The sequence below is a fragment of the Protopterus annectens genome, chromosome 12.part0 (assembly GCF_019279795.1).
Source record: "Protopterus annectens isolate FY-2018-M chromosome 12.part0, PAN1.0, whole genome shotgun sequence".
In the NCBI taxonomy this organism is placed as follows: Eukaryota; Metazoa; Chordata; order Ceratodontiformes; family Protopteridae; genus Protopterus; species Protopterus annectens.
This window is the reverse complement of record NC_056746.1, coordinates 1227658557-1227682108: the sequence shown is the minus strand read 5'-3', so window position 1 is coordinate 1227682108 and position 23552 is coordinate 1227658557. Positions and strand designations below refer to the sequence as shown.

The following is a 23552-nucleotide window of genomic DNA, read 5'->3' as shown; positions in this document are numbered from 1 at the left end:
CCATGGTGCACAGATGTACTTTACACTTATTGCTTGCTTATTCTCAAAAAAGTGATCGCTATGGAAATGTTTCAGTGAGGTGTCTTACACTTTTCTCTACCATTTAGTGCCATTTTTTTGGAATCATGTCATCAGACTATTTTACAAGTGAATTATATTGACAGCAACAACAAAACATTTCTGGCACTGCACTACTATTAACAATACGTGCAAAAAAAATGTTCACTCATTGAGATTAACAAATTCCACACAATGAATATTGGAAATTTAAAAAAGAAACATCACAAAGGATGTTATTTTTTGGGGGGCTTCTGCTGCCCTTTAATCACCATGGACAGCTTGACCCATACTACTGCCTTACTTCACAAACTGCACAGTCACATACCCATGGAGAAGTCATCTCCAAAGAACTGTCCCATTTGTTCCATTTGCAAATAACCCAGACCACACTGACATCAATGTCAACTCATTACCTCATTATGGAAGCACTTAATTCACCTTAAGCGTCATCTGCGTCATTGCTGAAGCATTTGTTTTAAATGGCTTCAGTTACAAACCATAATCCTTCTTCATTATAGACACTTTAGAGAGGGAAAAGACATGCTTGTTTTGAAGCACAGATTGGTTATCCAAGTGATTAAGTCATTTGCCTCACAGCACTAGGGTTTTGGGTTCACTTCTGACTTCTGGTCAGAGTCTTCTGTAGTTGTATTCTTTTATGTGTCTATGTGGATTTAATCTGGGCACTCCATGTTTTCAGGTCCCTTAAACACAGCTATTCTAAATTCTCCATATATATGATACCATCACATACTTTCGTTCAGTCAAATGAGTTTTCAGTCAAAGGAGCATTCAGACAAATGCAATACACCAGTGTATGTACATAAATGTCATTCTTTCTGTGTGTGTGTATGTATATATATATATATATATATATATATATATATATATATATATATATATATATATATATATATATATATATAGATAGAAATAGGCAGACATATAGATGTAAATATATATATATATGTGTACATGGGTCCCTATCAGCTGATCAATTTTTGAAAACTCAAAGCTTTTGAATGGAGATTGCGGTACAGCGAGGATATGGAAACTTACCCTTTTACTCACTGTAGTGCGATCTCAGAGTTGCCCCCTGCAAATACACAAAGAAAGGTAATTTTTTTTTTTTTTTGATGCTTGAGTTTTCGGAACCTCGATCAGATGGTCTCTTCGATATTTTGTTTTGAGTTTCTGAAAAGTCAGTCATTTGACATAGACCCATATACACACACATATATATATATATATATATATATATATATATATATATATATATATATATATATATACACACACACACACACACACACACACACACACACACACACACACACACACACACACACACACACACACACAACCTTTTGTGTCCTAGTTTTCCCGCATTTATATCACGTTATCAAAAGTTGAAAATAGCGAATGCTATTTCATCGAACCTAAAAAGCACATAATATCGAACATTCAGAACAGCAAATTTTTTCCTTGGGAAAAAAATTGTTATTCTGAAATACATACACACAACACAAGCTCACCTAAAAAATATCAATGCACACACATACACTTATAATCCTACAACTAACCCTACACTAAACTATACAGACACTACTATCTATCCACTTACCTTAACCCAGACCCTTACCCTAAGGTCCGTCACTATCGCACACTCACCTAACCCGCACCCTAACCCTAACTCACTTAACCTGCCTCTAACCCTAATTCACCTAACCCGCGCCCTAACCATAACTCACTTAATCTGCCCCTAACCCTAACTCACCTAACCCGCGCCCTAAACCTAGCAACCAAGCAATCGCACACTTACCTGAACTCGACCCTTAAATTTCCACCACAGCGCTGAAAGTAATGAAGCCACAGAACCGGCCAACCAAATTCTTTCCCTAGGAAAGAATTTGGTGTTCTGCATCTTCGCTATTTTTAGCGTTCTCTCAAAACGGGTCGATATTAGAACATTCAAAGTTTTAAAACTTCGATGTTCTGATATAGACCCATTTTCCCCAATTATGGAATTGCACTTATTTAAATTTGCTGTTTTTTAGGTTATCGTTTCTCTTATTCCACTGATAACATCTTTATACATTTTACCATTTTTAAGTTTACTGTATGAAATTTCTGACTTCATATACTGCATCATCAGATACCATGTGCTTCCTCAAAAGCTTTGCATATGTGGGAGGGATTTGTGAATATTTTGCTCCATAGAATAAGGCTGGTTGAACTTAGCATGGCATACCAAAGCCTTCTTTGATTCTTAATGACAGCTGTACAATACTGTAAGACCTTATATGTAGCTTTATTCAAGTGTGTAGCCACAGTGCCCCATACATGGAGCATACAAGTAAATGCCCCCCCCCCATAGACGGTACAAAATTTAAGTAATTTCCCTCTCTTTACTCCCAGCCCTACTTAGTCCTGTGACTGTTCTCCTGGTCACCATATCTGCACAACACCTTGATCTCCAGTTATTCTTTCTAGACTGTCTCTAATGTAACTTTAGATCCAGGTGCTCAGACAGTTGATTTTATGATGCACCTTGATAATGCCTGAGGAGTGAGGTATGCTACAGCGAGACATGGAACTTGGCACCATGAGCCTTGATTTACATTGTGGCCATCAGCAGTCCTGAACTCCGTTGCCCTCAGTCATCATATTGTGATGAGGATTTGGACATACACCCTTCAAAACCTTAAAGTAGCCCACCACCTAGCCTTGCCACAAACCTTGCCTGGCAATCCGACTTATGTAGAGTTCAGACCTCCAACTGGGATTCGCAAGATCTGTTCCCAGGATGCTCCTCCCCAAGCAGGATAATCATACCCATCCTCCATCCCCGTATTGTCATGGCCTAACTGTTATAGGACCAGAGACATTGAATTAAGGTGGCAGAGCACATCTGACTATGACACTTCCTCTTCACTGCTGATATTTTACTCAGCATAAAAAACTGAACAGTAACATCAGCATTAGAGATTATAAATAAAAATAAAGCTAAGCTGACTACATCCTACATAGGTAGCCTCAATATATTCAGGAATGCCCTCCTCCCACTAATCTACTGATCAATTCTTGAAAACAGAAGGATGAATTAGAAGGTGTTACATTCAGAAGTACATCCGGTGACAGATGAAAGTCTACTTATTGCTAACCTTATGTCCTGGATTCATCCTAGAGATCTTTATTACAATGGACTGGAAAAAGAAACTGCAGCGATGTTGTAGTGTACTGGCTCACCAGATGGGCAGTAATAAATGCCACCCAAACCCCGCCTCAGCCGGTCGATGTCAGTTTATACAAATGAATATTCATTATGATGTGGTTCTCACCCGCATGAATATTCATTCTTCATCCATCATCATGCATGAAGAATTGGGTATGCCGCATTTGTAGAAACATTTGAAATTAATTGAAACCAGTATACTGCGCACTCGGTAGCCAAATATATACATTTGCAAAATGTTTATTTCTACGTAACAGTCACATATGCATTCCCAGCACTGCTTAACACTGTTTAGCAATAATGAGGCACTGGACACAAATGTCTTGATTGAACTCTCTTTAATATCGCTCCCTAAGACATACACCACCAAACACCCAATTTCCAAGAAATAATGATTCCAAAGGACTGCACCCCTAAACACCCAGTTTCCAGGAAATAATTATTCCAAAAGGAGTGCATTAGAACTGCAAAAGTACACACCAAAAAGAGTAGCAAAAGAAGATAAAACTAAATATCAAATGTTGCAATAACACATTTTTTTTACAGTCCAGAAAGGTCATGTTCTTTATCAGAGTCATTGTCCAGCCTGTCCCTTAGGCTTTCAGGTCCCAGATCTGACTTTTCATCAATGACAGCATCATTACCCTGGAGGTGCTGAGCTTCTTGAAATTCCTTTATGTGATGCAGTAAGTTGACCAATAAGTCATCAAAGTCTTTTCTGTATTTGGTTCTCCACATTAACTCATCCAAATAACTGGGAAACCATGTGTGGCCTGGTGCAATTCATGGGCTTAAAGTGCCTCTTGTAGTTGGCCCACATGCCCTCCATGGCATTGGTGTGGGCACCATGCAGTGAATTTTCAAAATTTTGACTGTGATTCACTGACAGGTACTTGTAATTCATCCAGGTATGTCTTCAATTCCCTGGTATGTGGCCCACTGATCAAAAATAATCGTACTTCCTGACAAGACGTGTTGTTGTATTATGGACAGCAAGGTGGCTGCATCTCGTCTATCCACAAATGAAAGGTAACCCATTTTTTTGAAGCAGTCAAAGATGCCAAACACCCACCTGTCCTGTTTTGCCAGGTTTCTACCATGTTTATACTTGGTATGTACTAAAAGGCACTCATCAATTTGGACTTCCTTCCCAGGACTCTGCAGTAGCATGGGGTCCTGGAGAAGTTTCCAAGAGCACACATTTCTTATAAACTGATACCAATCTACAATAGATTTCACAGCAACACTAAGGTGGTCTGCAGCTGTTCTCACAGGGATCCTTCGAAGTCAGCAGCGCAGTGTTTTCAGAAGCATTGGCAGAGGCAATCTATTTCTCTCAAAAAAAGTACCAGTCAGCATCCCTCTTCTACTCCTGCATTTCTTCACTCAGCATCTCCAAACAAAGGTAGATTTCTCAGGTACGAGGGCAGCCTTGCAGCCACACTTCTGACAGGTTCTCTCCTGTGGCAGCATATGAAAGGATTGCAAGAATGTAATCATTTTCATCAGTGAGGAAGTGATTTCCTGCATGAAATTGTCATTGTATCTAGATGTTGCAAAAAGATTTGGCCAAAAAACAGCAAAAGTAGCAGAAGATTCCGGACAGTCGAGTGCTCTTTTAAAAGTAACCAAGCTACAGGGATAGCTTGCCACTTTTATACAGCAAACTGACCTTTGAACTGCAAGGTGCTAAATGACAGCTTAGCCAACTAGCTGTTGAACTGTGAGGTGCTAAGTGTTAGGTTAGCAAGAAACAAAAAGGGGAAAAACCAAGGTGCTTATGCAGCTGCATTTCAAAGAGATGCAAACTACCATTGGAACTTCAAGGTGCTAAATGCCAGGTTACCTTGAAACAGACAGAGGAAAAACATAGTGCTTATGCAACACAATGTCAAAAGTATCCTTATTTTAGATAAATTTATATGGCCTCATATTCTCATTTTCCTATGCGTACATTTTACAGATGACCTTTTAAAGTGTTTTATTAAAACAACTGTTGTCACAGGAATGTGCAGTACTCAGAGCTGCTCATCTACATTCATTATATACAAGATGTCATGGGCTAAGATGCATGACATGCCAATCATGCCTCATTTCCATTCCACTTCACAGACATTTGGCTTGTCAATCACACTGGCCATGCCCACTCCTGCTCAAAACTGCCGGTGAGCCAGTACACTAAACGTCACCAAAAATGCAATAGTTAAGCTGGGTGAAGTGTCTCCTTGTAAGAATTTTTTTGTTTATTTCATCATTCTCTGCCTCTATAACTGTTTGTCTGATAACCATTTTAAATAGGCGCTGCAGTTGTTTATGTAAGCCTGTCTAAACATTTTTATTTATATTTTATTTGACATTTGTTTACCGGGGTAGTCCATCTGGGCTTAGTAACTCCTTTTCAGCGAAGGCCCGGGGAGAAAAGCTGCGCATATAAGAGAAATACAATACAATGTTTTATATTTATATATATATATATATATATATATATATATATATATATATATATATATATATATATATTACATTGACAGGGTACCTGTAGTGCTTCAGATTATGACAAATATAACAGAAAAAGTAATAAATTTAATCAAAATTGTTATAGAAAAATAAAGGTCTGCAATATAGTCATTCTTTACAAACTAAATAAAACGACTACAGTCTTATAGGTTCTCTAATATAATATATACATACATACATATATATATATATATATATATATATATATATATATACATATATTACATTGGATTAACAGGGTACCTGTAGTGCTTCAGATTATGACAAATATAACAGCAAAAGTAATAAATTCAATCAAAATTGTTATAGAAGAATAAAGGTCTGCAATATAGTCATTCTTTACAAACTAAATAAAACGACTGCAGTCTTATAGGTTCTCTAATATACCCTGTAAAAATTATTAGTTGTTAATATAACTACAAAAAGTTGAAATAAAATGCACATGTGAGAGAAGAGTAATACTACGATGATACCAGACTGCACATTTAATAAAGAGACGTTCACTTGGAGTTGATCTGATGAAAGAATTGCATCCCAGATGTGACAGGTACAAAGTTATACAATTTGTTCCTATCTGGTAATGATCAAAACAATACTTTCTGAACCACACTGGCCCAAGAGATAATGTTGTTTATTTCTTTAGGGAAAACATTGTGCTTTTGATGGTTATATATGCTTTTTCTTTCTTTTTTGACATGAGTATTGCAGGCTTTTTGCAGTTTCTGAATTGTAAGTCTGATATGTATTGGGAATTAGTTATAAAATTAATGTTTTATGTTCTTGTGGTCTGCAGTATATCTTCATATGCCTCTCACACACTTCTCTAGAGGTGTCTTGACATCGCAAACGTTAGATGTGCAAACAGAGTCTCTGTTTTCCTTTTTCCCAACACTGTTCTTTTTTTATGTCTGAATATTTCACAATGGACATGGAAAGTTAAAGGTTAATTAGATATGAAACAGAAGTGTATTTTATGACTAGACGCATTAAGAAAAATGTCAGCCTTTGAAATTTATTAAGCAGCTATGATGTGATAAAATATGGTAACATTTATACTATAGTATTTTAAAGTTAATAACACAATAATCATTTTACTGTGCAAACAATAATTTCATACAGTCTAAAATTCTAATATTTAAACAAATCCTGTAGTGGATTTTTCTAACATGGGATAAAACATTTCCATTTATGTATATAAAAAGTCAAACAGTTCCACTAATATTCCTTGAAACTGAAATAGATACAAATAGCTGTGAAACTATTGAATGAAAGTGATTAATCAAGTCCAGAAAACATCTGTATACATGCACTTGAAATTAATTTAGTTTTAAGCAATGACAAACCTAATTTTTTTTCCATGGAGCAAGCTGTCCTTTAACTCTGTGTGTAAAGTTTTGAGGCCACTTACTTTTCATTGTAACTCTGAGGATACACCACCTGAGATAAAAAAGTAATTGTTTTAAAAAAGACTTCTTTTCCAAGAAGTTGTGATTTGAGATGCAATTTGAACACACACACACACACACACACACACACACACACACACACACACACACACGTTGCTAAAATATGTAGCTTGTTACAGTGGCAGTTGTAACTTTCCTTTCTTTATGAGTCTGAATAGGGTTTCACTGGATACTTTATGGGTCATGTCGGACATCTGAAGCCCAACACAAAAACAAACACACACCCACATACAAAATAAAATGAAAGACTGTTACTCTACAGTTCTCTATGAAAAACAATGAATGCCATACTCTACATGACAATATACAAAACACAAGAGAATAACTACATTTGTCATGCTCAATAATTATGATTCAGAAAAACTGTTAGTATGGAAGCTAACTATATAACAGAAGTGGGGGAAATGGCCTGTTTTATGTACAGGTGGTGGGGTATCCTTGGAATCCTACAATTTCACCTATGTCTCACCTAATTACAAGATAACAAATGTTCAGCCATGTGAAAGTACTTTTTGCAGGGATCAAGCTCCACTGCACCCATGTTGGAGCAATGTCCCCTCATCCCCATAACGTATATAGAATGACTTTGTGACTACGCAACAGTGTAGTCAGGAAAAAGGAGTCTACTTCTGACATGCTAGATCTTTAAAGAACTGTCAATATGAGTGCTGTGCAGTATGCCAAATCCTCACATAAATGTGGCTGCAAAGCTCCATGTTCTGTCCGAATGCACATATGGACAAACAAACAGTTATTGTAATTTTTGTCAGAATTAAATAAACGGTCAGTGTATTTTTCTTTTTAGTTTGTCCTGCAAAAGTATATAACATCCATAAAATCTAAGGCTTAGCGCCCATTAAAGTGTATTCAATATTTATGATGAGAGAATTATGGAAACCCCAGTCCTGCATGTGTATTGTACTGCATTTGGATAAACATCACATCCTGTGCCTGTTCTAACATGTTGATGATAAAGCAGTTGTATATAACAGCTCCCTTTAGCAGAACACCCTTTGTAATCCTAGCTCACTAACTACCGCTACAAAAAGTACAGTTGCCTTGCTGAACATTATCTGAATAACTATGACAAAACTGACAGGAGTGATGCATTATATGTTGAGCAGTACAGAGCAGAAGTGATTATGGTTAAATATTCTTCATAGGAACCTTCTATAAACAAGTCTCATGTCATGTAGAGCATGTTCATAGGCTCATAGGATGATACTAGGCTATTGGCCTGGATGCCCTTATAAGCCAAGCCAAGATTTTTGCCCATGTTCCCACAAAGTCAGCACCTGGTTCCCCTGTCCAGCAGAGACACAGGTGGGATCCCAGGGTGAATTTTCTGCTTCTCATCCAGTTGTTCAGGTTCCGCTTAAAGAGGGCTAGTGAGGTGCTTTGCTTGACATAGAGAGGAAGTCTATTCCACAGATGGGGGAGTCTTTGGGACACAAATCTATCCCACCAACAAGTTCTATTAATGTCACACACCATGTAGAAAGCCTTCCATACAACAGACGCAACGTTGTGGTCAAAAGTCAAGTTGCTATCAACCTGGGTGCCCAAGTCCCTCACAACTGAATGCATTCTTAGTACATTGTTATTAATATGATAATTAGTGGGGCACCATTTTCCTCAAAGGGGATAATGATGCATTTCTTGGCATTTAGTTTGAGGCCATGCTTCTGTCATCAGTCATTTGGGTAAGGCCCTCTTGGAGGATGTTCACATCATTAGTGGAACTTGATGAACCACAGACCTCTGGTTTTGGCTTGCACCTCAGAAAAGTATATCCCAAACAGTAGAGACCCCAACACTGATCTTTGAGGTGCACCACTCATTACTAGTCTACTACTAGAGGTGTCTTCCCGTATTTTGGCTGAGTGGGTTCGATCAGTTAGCCAGTTTGCTACCCATCTGGTAACATACGGGTTGATGCCTATATCTATTATGCCCAAGTGAGGAATAGTGTTGAAGGCTTTGGCTAGGTCAAGGTTGGCAGTGGTGCACCATCTTACCCTCTTCCATAGCTTTTGTGACTGTCTCAAAGAAGTCAACCAAGTTTAACAGCTATGATCTCCCTTGTCAAAACTAAACTGTGTGGGGTCAAGCATTTGGAGGTTGCCAATGTCCTTGTTTATAAGGTCCATGATGTGTTCCATGGCCTTGTAGATCAGGCTCGTTAGGCTGATTGGTCTATAATTGCCTGGGTCAGTGGACACTCCACCTTTGTGTAGAGGGATGACAGTGGCTTTCCTCCATTCAAGTGGGATGAAGCTAGTGCTTAGGCTTTGTTTGGACAGGGTGCCTAATGGTGGTGAGAGCTCATGCCTGACTTCATGTAGGATGCAACTATTTGAGTGTTACCTTTGAGATTGCAGATGTATGTGAAGAAGGCCTTGTGATTGTCCACAGTGGATGTGACCAATTTGGGTTCAAAATTAGCCTTAGGGAATTTCACCAGTGACCTTATTTGCCTGTTCAGACAAAGTAGAGATTGCTTTCAACTTGGTACCTGCTCCTTCTTGGTCCTGGACAGCAATTTTATTTCCTTTTATTGCAGAGTTTGTTTATTGCTGCTTTCCACCAGACAGGTTTGCTTTTCCTTGAGGAAGAAGATTTGGTCCTGTCAGATTTTGCTGAGTCCGTGCAGCTGTGTAGCTGCTCATATATTTTTTGCTGTAGGCTTGAACATTAGTCCTAGTTCCAACTGAAGGGATGATGGCTGTGAAACTGCTTATACCTGCTTTCAGAAAATTGTAGTCAGTTTTAAAAAAAGTTTTTTGTTTGACCCTGGCAAGGGGCGAGTCAGGGGAGATGGTGACTTCGAAAGTGATAGCTTTATAATTGGATCTTACCAAGGAGGATGACACTGTAGGGGTGCTACAATGGCTACTCATGTTGGTTAGTACCAGGTCTAGGATATTTTCACCTGTCTAGGCAGTGTTGATCAGCTGAGCCAATGCATTGGCATTCACAAAGTCAAGGAATCTCTGGGCATTTGTGTTTGTGCTAAAATAGGTCTTCCACTCTATGGTTGTGTAGTAAAAGTCACCAAGTATCAGTGTAGAGGGTTGAATGGTATATGGATTCAAGTAAGTCCAGGTTGGTGGAGTGGGTGCTCTGAGTCATGGTTGGGGGTCTATAGCTAGCTATGATGCCAGTAAATATTTTTATTTATTTATTGTTTTTTAGTTTATTTTACATTTGTTAACCAGGAAAATCCGACTGGACAGAGATCCATTTTCAGCAGAGGCACGGGGAGAAAAGCTCCAAGAACATTACATACAAGAAAGATTCTATATCTAAACAGCTGTAGACATCTAATAATCATACAATAATAAGCATGTTTACAATTTATTAAGAAGACAATTATTACATAGGTCTATAATAGTAAGCACAATGACAGCAAAGCAAACATTTTTTTTTCTTTGTAAATACAGCATGTTATCCACTTTTCCAACACTTAAGCAACTGAAACCTAGGTTAAATTATTGCAACAGTGTAAGGCAATAGTTAACCTGGGGAATAGCATGGGCACAGTCAGTTGTTTAGGTAGTGGATTTTCAGAAGTTTTTTTTAATTGGCTAGTAGATGTAGTGGAGGTTATTTGGCTTGGTGGTGAGTTAGAGGTCCTGGCAATAGTACAGGCAAAGAGAGATTTACCACCCTCATTTTTATGTTTGATGACATGTATGAGATTTTGACTACTGGATCGTAAAGCTCTTGTGGAAGTGTGGGGCTGGATTAGATGCTGGATTGCAGGGGTATTTACAGGATGGCAGTAGAGCTTATGTGCTATTGAGAGTTGATTGAGTATGAGTAGTTGGAGCAGCTCAAGCCAGGTGAGCTGCCTCAGGGCAAGGCAATGGTGAAATCTATATGACACTTCACTAGGGAACTTGGCAATCTTGTTGTAACAAGATTCCATTTTGTTTAGGTCAATTTGGCAGAGATTTGTTAGGACGGGAGGCATAGAGAGCAAGAGATGAGTCCTTGCAATAGTTGTTTTTGTTTTAGTCATGTACTGTTTGTTCCTGTAGGGGAGTCCTAGTTTTTTTTTATTTACTTTCTTGATATTTTCAGCTATGTGGATGTCAAATTTTAGGTTATTGTCTATTTCAACACCTAGCAGTTTTGTGTAAGTAGCGGGAGTGATTTGGATGTTATCCTTGGAGATAATGGTAAAATTATTGTTTAGAGGAGGGGATCGACTGGGGCTGAAAAGAATTAGTGTTTTTTCTGGGGGATTAAGAATAAGTTTGATGTCAGTGAACCATGTTTTGGCTAGAGTAAAGTTATTTTGGGTTAAGGTTTGTAGTTCTTTTAAGGTGGGGGCAGCACATATAAGGGTTGCATCATCTGCATAGTGTATGACAGAGGCAGTGAGTGAGGAAGAAGAGATTCATTTGGCAAATAGGGAGAACGGCAGAGGGCCCAAGATAGACCCTTGAGGGACTGCTATGGATACTGGTAGTGGGGGGGGGGGGGGCAGATGGTCTTTCCAAAGGACTGCTTGCTGATGAGCTGATAAGTAGCTAGTGAACCATGATATAGAGGATCAGCTTAAGTTTAGGTTGGAAAGAGTTTCAAGACAAAGGCTGTGGTTTACCATGTCAAAGAATTCTGACAAGTCTAAGAATATGGACGATGCAAATAGTCCCTTGTTTCTATGATGGTTAACTATATTGGTAAATGATAATAGTGCTATGGTGGTGCTATGAGAGGGTCTGAAACTGTGCTGAGTTTTGGAAAGTAGGTCATTTTCTAGGAGGTACAGTAGTAGTTGGGAATGAACTATTCTTTCTAATATTTTGGATAAAGATGATAGGATTGCAATAGGGCAGTAGTTAGTAAGTTATCTTCTGCTAGTGATCTATTTATAAGAATGGATACTGGATAGGCTATTGACTCTGCTGCTATTTGAAGGAAGTCTGTGGGTAGTTTATCAGCTGCTAGTGTGGTTGATTTCAGTTTTTTAAGGAGTTTAGAAATTACTTTAGTGGGTACCGGGTGTAGGGAAACGCTGGAGGTATTATGATTTTTGCTTGTATTTGGGGGTGTAGGGGAACCTACTGCTGTGGGGGCTACTAGTACTATTTTGGGTTTTTGCAAGGGTGTGAACTGTTTCAGTAAAGAATTTATTAAATTGAGTGGAAATGTTGTTATGGTTGTTAGGTAGCACTTGGGTTGGAGTAGATGCCTTACTTGGGTGCATTATACTGTTTATTGTGGGCCAGAATCTTTTGGGTTGTGGGTACATTTTTCTTGCATGGTTTTATAGTACTTAATTTTACCAAGCTTTACTTGTTTTTGGCCTTATTGTTGAGTTCTAGCTATATTTGTCTCAGATTGGTAGTTTTATTTTTATGAAATTGGGTCCAGGCTTTGTCGCTTTCTTTCATTGTGGCTTTAGTATCTTTAGTTAGCCATGGGGCATAATTTGTTTTCATTCTTTTGGTTTGGGCGGGAGCATGATGGTTTAGGATTTTTATGAAGGTAGAGTTAAAGTACTATACAGCTTCATCTAGTGATAGTTGTTTTAGTGAAGACAAGTTACAGCTTTTTAGTGCATTAATGAAGTCAGTAGTTATAAAGGTATTTTTATTACAAATGACTCTGAGGATGGGTTGGCTGAGGTATTAGGTCTAGTCCTAATTAGGTAGATTAGTTGATGGTCACTTATACTATTGGGAAGACATCCAGATTGCTGTGCTACAGTAGGGTCAGATAACAGTAACCAGTCTAGGATGGATTGACATTTGGATGTTTTGTTAGTTCTAGTTGGGGTAGATATAATTTGGGTAAATCCATGGCAGTCTATGTGGGTAGATGGATTTTGGCTAGTGCAGTTAAGCCAGTCAATATTAAAGTCACCTAGTAGTATGGTTTATGTGGTAGGGAGTTAGAGATCCAGTTTAATAGGCTTTCCATTAAAGTAATGTTATTGCCTGGTAGGATGTAGCCACCTGCAATAATTATATCTTTGCTGGAGTTCAGTCTTAGTTTGGCAATGATTAGTTCTATGTCTTTGACTTCCTGGCTACTGCAATCTAGTTGTTCTATGGTGAGGTGATTTTGGAATAATATTGCTATGCTACCTCCTTTTTTCTCTAGACTGTCTCTCCGTATTACATTATAGCCTGGAGGTGTGATCTAATTATTGTGGTGTTCTGGTTTAAGCCAGGTTTCAGTTAGTATTGCTATTTCATGTTTATATAGTGCTAGAAGGGCATGAGGGTCTTGAATTTTGTTAATTATACTTCTTGCATTTATGTTAAGTAAGTGGAGAGATGAGGTAGGTCTATGGTAAAGGGGATTTGGCTGATTTGAGTTGGTGTAGGTTAATGTAATTGGTCCTGGATTGGGGTGTATGTCACTGCAGCAAGTTAGTTTTTTGAGTAGTTAAAGATAGAATTTACATAGTTTGTATATTATTTTAGTTTGTCTTACAGGGCTTTGACTGTTAGTGCATTATGTAGGTAACAGAAGGGTTGGGAGTAGTAAAGGTCATAGGGTGATATAGGGAAGTTTCTCCGTTTTAAGGAATTGGATGTAGCTTCAGTTTGCCATTGGGATAGGGCATTAATTTGCAGTTTGGTGTGGTAAGATGAGAGGAAAGAAAGTAGGATAAGAGTAAAGATGGTTAATGAGTAGAATATTGTTTTAAGTAGTTGGGCTTATTGTGTGAAGATCATCTTGTTTAGTTTTAGAGAGAGTGTGGTGTGTGTAAGGCTGATATAACTGTGAGGGTTAGGTGTTGTAGTAGAGGTGAAGTAGTAGTGATGTGGTGGAGTGTGTTGCTAAGGAAATGCTAAGTGTGGTATGACAGACTAATTGGAAGATTAGGAATCTGTGATGGGTGTGGTCTGTACGTATAGGTGTAAGTGTTATGGGATGGGTGGGAATGGGGGCAGGGTAGGGGAGCGGAGTGAGAAAAGTCAGGAGTACGAGACTCTGGAGTGGTTTGGGAATGGGGTAGGATAGGGTAGGAGAGTGGAGTGAGAGTAGCAAATGGAGCAGGCAGAGCCAAGAGTCCGAGACTCTGGAGTGGTTGGGGGACTACCAGTGGTAAGTGAAAAACCGCTTACTGCTATAAAGTTATAGCCTATGTAGATACATTTATGGGCTAATTAGTTATAAAAAACAATAAAGTTGTAGGCTATACAGCATAAACAGAAATGGCCAGTTGCAGAGCTTTTGCTTAATTGTGTTTTTACTTCAGGGAGTTGGCGGCTGGTCAGGAAGGGTAGGAAGAGGTGGAAATTGCACTCAAGAGAAGAGGGGGTAGACTCTACTAAGGTAGGAAGTATTGGGGGGGAGATGCTAGCCACTTTTCCATAATGCAGCACTAAACTACACTAAAGTTCCTCTACAGAAGTTGAAGATCTGTAGTTATTATGTTAGTTACATAAAGCTCAAGAAATTAAACATACATGCACTAGTTTCAGACTTAGGATTTTCCTTGCAGGGTCCAATGATTTTGCAGGCTGACTCCCTTTATCTGCTTATATGTTTGGTGGAAGGGGGGATATCTTTTTGAAAAGAGGGGTCACGAGTGGTCTTCTAACATGCATGAAATAAGGGCAATGGCAGTGACTATGGGGAAGTGAGTGTCAACAGTTAACTGCACTTGGAGTGTCTCCTGTGCATCATACTGGTTGACCAGCCTGGTGGTGTGTATATATTTCATAAATATTGAAACACCAACTCCTTTGGCTTTGTAACCCTCTGTTTGGGGGTCTGAAAATATAGTAGGAAAAGTAACCTGGTAAGGCTGTGGTGCTCTCTGCAGCTTTGAACCAGGCTGAACCAGTGACTGCACAAATGTCAGCATCCTCCAGGGAAAGGAATGCTTCCAATGATTGCAGTTTTATGATAAAACACTTAGCGTTTAGTAGCATGACCTTTAAATTTCATTTAGAAGAATTTTTCACATTGGTAACTTTGCCCTCATGACTTTACCTAAAAAAGGCATTATAGGGGAGTCAAGAGGCTTACCAGAAGCCTGAAGCCCAAGGGAGATGGATGAAAGACATTTCTGGCAAAGCATCATGGTCTGTCAATCATATCCACCCAGGCTGTCATGTATTGGAGCCCTTGGAATGACACCAGCAACTAAACCAATTGTTAAAGTCAATCATTTTCTTTTTGTATTGAGGCATCATTCTGGGTGACAGTAGGATACTGCTTAAGGCTAGGGACATACCTGCCTGAGACACATATTCAGCAAGCTCAATCATGTCTCTCTTCATATAGTCCAGAGAGGTACATTTCAAGTTATTCACACTGACATGGACTATGGCAGTCATAAAAGTACCTGTTGTTAAGAGACTTGAGTGTGTGAGTGACATGGTGGGTTCTAGCACCTGACAAGCAACTTACTGTGACTTTCTCCTTGTCTAGCTTGGTGAGGGGCACATCTGTGTGTCTCACAATAGTGTCTCCTATGACTGGTATGTTGGGTTTGTGGTTGGGCCTTAGAACCTGTGAGACATAGGCGCATGTACTATGTGTGGTGCTTGGTGCTATGGGTTGTGATGTGCATATGTGTTTTTGCCTTGCAGGTCTCTCTTGTTTAGGTATGTTTTTGTTGAGAACCTCCATATATGTAAGAGTGTGTTGTACAGGTGTGGGTGGTATTAGATGTGTGGTGTTTGTAGTGTTTCTGCAGGCAACCTTCTCAGTGCCAGATGTACTGGCTTGTGAGACAGCAAGGATTCTAGGTTGTTAATGTAATTGTATTTCTCACATATTGTGTTCCTAGGTGGTAGTAGTAGTAGAGGGTTGTTCATGTACATCAGGCAGTTGCTACACTGTTTCAGGATGCCCATATCAACCAGAGTAGCGGGAGTGTTGCAATACCCCTCACTTGAAAAGCAAAGCTGCATCAGTCCTTCTACATTAAACAAGTTCCAAAAGTAATTTGTCTAAAGCCTCAGTAGACTGTAGAAGTGGGTAGACTTTGAATGACAATAGGTTTGAAAGATGTATGGTGGCAGCACGTGGATGTAAATGTCTAGCTTTTAACCAGTCTTGTGTCCTTACTCCCCAATACACACACACACGCACACACGCACACACACACACACACACACACACACACACACACACACACACACACACACACACACACACACACACACACACACACACACACAATACACACACACCCATGCACACACATACATGCACATACAAACACACACACATACATATATGCATACATGTGCACGCACACACATACACAAGCACACACACACATGCATATGTGCACACACACAATACAGACACACACACACACACACACACACACACACACACACACACACACACACACACACACACACACACCAGATCCAGGATAGTACAAACACAAATGCTCACAGAGCATGACACCATATGGATGACTCCAAAGCTGTTAAACTCTGTCAAAACTAGAAAGGAAGACGAGAAAGATGTCCTGGTAGAAACAGATGAAGAGAGTACTCACATGAGGGTAACTGTGGAATACACAGTAGAAGCAAGCATCTCTAGTAAAGAATTGGATAAATCCTAGAGACTCTTCCAATTGGAAACAGTTACACTCTATTCTACTAATGAATGAAAATTATTTATCAAAACATGCTTTGGTAACTGACAAAGATAAGATATGGCACTATTTAAGTTTATATTTACAGTATAGTACAACAAAATTAACTAAACTAACACTAATAAACAATATTTTTGATGTGTTTAGAAAATTCATTAACACAAATCTAGATATAACTGTGGCATAGATTTTTAATACCATTTAATATTACAAGGGATTTCCCTGATAAAACACATTGAGAGATTTTTGGTTTATGAGAAAACAGTTATCTATTTTGTGGTTGCAATGTATTGAAAACCAACAAGCTTTGAACACACAAAGTATATTGTCAACCTATGGCCTATCCCCTAATGACGTTGGTTCTTTGGAGTATCACAGTATACATTAAGGATCTGTGTAGGATAATATATAACTCATCCTTCAAAACCGTACCAAAAATTCTAAACTGGATTTTTGGAATTCTACATAATAATATCAATATTAAGAATGAATTATTGTATCTGTATAACACTTTAATTGTCTATAAGACAGCTCCTAAAGATTCTTACTGGCAATACCTAACTAAAGGGTTTCAGGTATCATTATCAATGGAAGATAAAACAAACATGTTATTTTCAGTTAAACTAACTTCTTATTCACAATTCTGGAGGATTTTTCATTGGAAATTTGTACACAGATCCTTTTTGACACCTGAGAAACTCTCAAAAATGAACCCTTCAAACAGCAAGTTATATTGGAGATGTCACCTGTCTACTAATGCTTACTGGTCTCATATTGTTTATAACTGTACTAAAATTAAACCATATTGGAATGAGATTAACAATTTTTTTCAAGCTATCTATACTGACTCATGGCCTTTGTTATACTTAAGTTTAACAAGAGAATTTGGACACTGGTTCCTGGGTATAGGGGTTGGACTAGTTAAGAAACACTTAGACTTTATTGCAACCTCTTCTAAAGGTAATGTTATACTAGGAGGTGATTTCAACTGTATCACAGCTATTACAGACACTACCAGTAGGAAATCTCCTAGACTATTGTCCTCAGCCAAACAGTTCAAAAAATGGACAGAAATGTTTAAATTAAAAGACACCTTTAATGCTTTGTGACCAAGTTCTTTAATATTCTCACACCAAGACTATAGACATGGTACCCAAACTAGAATAGATAAAATTTATATCTCACAAGATCTTTATTCGTGCTGTACAGATTTTTAAGAAACTGGATGGTGGTATGAGCACAAACTTTTTAGGAAAGAGTGTTGGAGAAATAGTAAATTACACCAAGCAAGTATGCATCCAGGAACATTTTAACAGGACAGATTTTAAGGGCATCAAGGTTACATATGGATGCCAGAGGCTTAGAGGAGGTGTTTAATCAGCTTAGTACAGAATTTTCAGAGAGGGGCTATACACAGAAAGAGATTGTCGTATCTGGGAATACTGGGATCATGCTTGTGCCAACAATATTGAATCCGTGTCTAGAATTATTAAAAGGAATTGGACAATTTTATTGGCTAATGAGAGTATTAAGAACTTGGTAGTGGAGATGCCTCACTTTTCTCTTAAAAATGAGCTATCTTTGAAATAAAGGTTATTCTATTGAAAATGAAGGCTCAAAGAGTTATATCTGAGCAGATGAGGACCTTCCTATGTTATACTTGTAAAGCCTGTAGCTCTATACCCAAGAAGAATTATTTTATACATCCTGATACTGGAATTAAATATGAACCAAAGTTATATGCAGATTGCAGATGTAAGGACCTTTTTATTTGACAACCTGTAGGGTATGTGCCTTATTCTACATATAGAAAACTAATCATTACTTTAAAAAAATGAGTCCTTGAGCATCTTGGGGATATACATAGGGATGTGGGCTCAAGTGCTCTAAATAAACGTATAAAGAAGAATGTAGGGTACAACTTTGAATTTATGGTATTACAACTAGCATATAAGAATATCGATGGGCTGTGTTATTGGTAGGACAGAAAGCAATGAATTAAAGTGGATCATTGCATTGCAGGCAGATAAGGACTTCTGGCTTAATGATGAGCAGCCCTGAAAACTCGTAGGTTATGTCATTAAATAATTTATGTTGTCATGATTTTTAATTATTTAATTGAGTTTTAATGTGTATATAAGATGGTTGTATTGTTTGATATTTTATTCATAGGTTCATAGGTTCATACTAGGCTATCTGCCCTAGGGCATTTATAAGCCTAGCCAGAGTGTGTTTGGCTTTCGCCATCCATTTTAAATTAATTTTGCTATGCCTTTTTTTGAGGTTAGTATACTGTGCCTCTGTCTAACAGTGACACAGAAGTGATAGCCGGGGTAAACCTACAATCTTCCATCCACTCATCAAGATTCCTCTTGAAGAGAGTCAATGTGGGACTCTGCCTAACCTGGACTGGGATTTTATTCCAGAGTGAAGGGAGCCTCTGGGTTATGAATCTGTCCCTCCAGCATGTCCTATTTATTTCAGTGCTGAGGTTCAAGTCTCTCAAGTAGCTTGATGGGATTTGGATATTCTGAGGTGCAGCATGTCCATTAATTCCGGGTTGGACATGGCTTTATACGTCAGGCACAGATCGCCTCTGAGCAGGCGGTATGCCACTGAGTAGAGCTGGAGTTTCTTTAACTGGGCAACATATGGCATCTGTTTGAGCCCTTTGATCCTCTTGGTGAGGTACTTTTGGGGTCTTTCCAGTTCCTGCAGGTGTCTGGTAAGGTACATCCCAAAGGGGCATTGTACTCAATTATGGGCCTGATGAGGGATGAGTAAAGAGGCATGATGACCTCCCCTGATCTAGATGTGAATCCCTTCATGATTAGGTGGGCTATATAAAATGTTTTTCTAACCACTTTGGCCACGTGGTTGCCAAATGAGAGATTGCTATCAACTTGGGTCCCCAGGTCCCTAATGACTTCTTCTGTACTTAATGGATTACCACCTATGTGGTAATTTGTGAGCACTTTGTTTTTGCCAAAGGGGATGACTATACACTTTTTGGTGTTTAGCTTGAGGCCATGGCTCTGGCACCAGTTGTCTGTTTCTATGAGGCCCTTTTGGGGGATGCTTGTGTTGGCTGGAGAGTTGATTATGGCACCCAGTTTGCAGTCATCTGCAAACTTGGTCAGCCACAGTCCTTCCGTGTTGGCCTGTACCGCCGAGAAATATATACCGAACAAGAGAGGTCCCAGGACTGAGCCTTGTGGGATGCCACTTGTAACTGGTTTGGAGTCTGACATGGCTCCAGCAATTCTAACCATGTGGGTTCTGTCCTTGAGCCAGTTTGCAACCCATCTAGTGACATAGGGGTTTATATTTAAGCTGGTGAGCTTATCTATAATGCCCAAGTGGGATATTGTATCGAAGGCTTTTGCGAGGTTCAGGTAGGCTGTGTGGACCACCTTCCCCTCGTCAATGGCCTTGGTGACTGTTTCAAAGAAATCGACCAGGTTTAAGAGGCAGGATCTGCCCTTAACAAAGCCAAACTGGGTAGGATGATGTCTGATGAAGTCCATTAAGCACAAAAGTACTTAATGAACAATAAAAGTGTGTAGTTAAGTCTTAGTGGTTGGTCTTTTCATTTTGTTTTATTAACTTTCTCCAGGTGTGGTGGTAAAATTTTCTTTAATCTGAAAAGCGATTCTGTACTAGCTGATCTAAGAACTCTGAAAATTGTACAAGTTTTCTGCCTTTATGATTAAATGTGCTGGTATAAAGGAACCTAAAATCCAATCAATCAGCTACTCTACTACGGTAATTTCTGTCTCACCTAAGAGGTCATAGTTTATGATCAATAATAGTTGTGATGGGTTCAAATAATGTCCAAGTGATTCTGTAGGTCTATCAGATGGGTCACTTAAAGGGACCATGCACTTTAAGTAGTATACACTTTAAAGGTACAACAAGTACCTCAACCATGAGAAATTCAGAATCCAGTGCTACACTGAAACCTTTCCTTTCAACCCGTTCTCTGAAAAAATGCAGTTTTCTGTGATGGTAGCTAATATGACATTTACTAATTTGGATATGAATCAGTGAGCTACACACGTATTTCTTCAGAATGACAAAATACTGTAGCAAATCTCAAATTACTGTTAGACCCACATCTGTCGGGTTAATTGTAGTAGTCCTGATTAATTTTCCTAAGGGTTAAGCTCCAATCAGCACTGTTATGTAATACATATTTCTTGCCTTCCAGTTCCTAATCATTGTTTTCTCAAACAGACATACTTGTGGAAAATGAAAGGAAACAAAAAATAAAAAAGGCAATCAGCATACTTCTTAAGTAAGTTTTACATAGTATGATGCATATTTATTTATTACACAACAGCTGAAAATCATGCTTTCTATGTAGTTTCTTCATATCTGGAAAGACTGAAAAACATGAACTGATGAGGGCTTATAAAGGCCGTCATTAAAAGACAAGGTTCAGTTCATGTTCCCTGAAGGACCTTGAATAAAGCACATGCTACTTGTTTCACAGTATTTTCTTTTCAGTATGAATTCTTGTGATGTCTCAGTTTTGGTTGTAAGAGTTAAGTTTATTTATTTACTTATTTATTTATAGACATTTGTTGACCGGGAAAGTTCTACTGGGTCAGGAACCCATTTTCAGCTGAAGCCTGGGGAGAAAAGCTCCAGTTACACAAATATTCTGTACAAGAACTAATGTTTGACAAATACTAAAATATTCAGTACAGTTTGATTCTATTAGTAAAGATAAAATATTCATTGCAGATACAAAGTATATATCAAAGTATCTTACAAATAGGAGTTTACAATTTTATACAGTACAAGGCATCTTACATACCATACATTGTTGCTGTTTTTGTTTGTGTAATTAAGATTAGAGTGAAAGTTAAACATTAGAGGTCATGAGGGATATAGCAGAATGATTATTATTACAGGAGTTATAGAAGCAGGTTTAAATTCAGAGCGTGAAAGTGAGAAGATTATAATAGCTAAAGGAAGTTAAGATAATCAGAGTTAAAAGAGTGAAGTATCATAATGTTTTGGGGAAGTGTTGTGTTCCTAGGATGGGTGGATTATAAAGTTGAAAGTGTTTAAGGGTGAGCTTGAAATTATTGGAACAGTCTATGGTATTTATGTTTGTTGGAAGAGAGTTCAAAAGATTTGTGATAGCATTGAGTATAGACACTGTCCAGCTCTTTTGTTTGATATATGGATGGTTAGGAATTCTTTATCTTCAGAGTGGAGGGTGCAGGTGGTGGTGTAGGGTCAGAGCTGTCACATTCTGAAAATGATGATGTCACACTATTAAAGCTAACCCTGTAATGCTGCAGTTGCCTGATAGGGAAAAGAAGCAGTCTGTCTAGTAACCCTTTTAAATGCCTCAACATTTGTGTCTCTCCTCCATCCTTTTTTTCACATTTATTAATTTCCACCTATTGTACGCCCTCTTAAATACCTCTGTGGATTTCCTTTCTCCCATAAGTCCCAGAAGTACACTGTACAAGTCCAAACCTGCTTCTTTGAAATGTCACTTTCAGAGATCCTGGGAGTACTTACACCCTATTATCTGTTCTCTGCTCTCTGTTACACACAGGTGTGATATAAAGCAGTTTGTTAGTTACTGCATAGACCTGAATTGACTTGCAGTTACTTGACATACCATGCTATAGAAGTTATAGGAAAAAGAGAAAGGATAACATACAAACAGATAGAAACATATTTTTGCCTGACTGCTGATATGCCTGATGTTATTACACAGTATACCTTAGGTGAAGTCATTACATAAAAGAGGAGCATTGCTTCTAGGCAAAAAGGGCCACATCACAGAGTACTTAAAAAACACATGTTAAGAAAAAAGGTGTGCTGGACCTGGTGTTCATATAGTGGAGAGGGAAGGAAGAAATATCATCTGAAAGTTATCAGCCATGTAAAATAATCACCATCAGTTTAGCTATGGAGTCTGTCCAGTATTAAAGAAGTATTCCACATATTAGTTGGGCAGAGTGTAACACAAGGGGTCAGGGTCTTAAATGTGTTGTACTAAGGAGGCATAAAATTGTTTGCAGTAACAATGCGCAGACAGCAAAACAGCCAGGAGAAAAGCAGCAAACGTCATAATGTGAAACAGCTATGCAGATAGAACAGAAGAATAGAAAGATCTATTCCTCACAAAAAGTTGGGTAAAAGTAGAAATTACAGCAGAATGCTTACTATTTTATGTACTCAGATCTCTTCATGTCCTCTAGAAAGCTTGCCTTTCATATGCTCAAAGAAATACACTCAGGAAGCAGGAACTGCAAACATACTTTAAAGTTTAATGGTGCTTTTTTGCTGCTGTGTGTTTGAATTTGTCTTTCATCTGCTGCAAGATTGTGTATTTTACATGTTCAAATGCTTTCCTTGTGATTATTTTAATTCACTCAAAACTGCTTGATCAAAAGTAGTGTTGTGTCAAACATTGCACACTGTGGCACTCCCACAATAATAATCATGGAAAATAGCATGTCATATAACACTTCCTATGTGTCTAATTGAAGGGAAAGTGATCAGAGTTTCAACCTGACAAGAAAAGCACAAAGTAACGTGCTTTTCTTTTTCCAGGGGACAAGTCCCCTTGCATCTCTTCATTTGAGTGACTTTCTACATTCATACTCCCTTATACACAGACACATGCACACACACACACACACACACACAC

General features: G+C 38.4%; 1 protein-coding gene across 1 annotated transcript in view; it reads left to right on the top strand.

Moving 5' to 3' along the window:
• The window catches only part of PTPRT (protein tyrosine phosphatase receptor type T), a 3212182-nt gene that overhangs the window by 2277816 nt on the left and 910814 nt on the right, over window positions 1-23552 (top strand). The gene's annotated exons all lie outside the window — the stretch shown is intronic.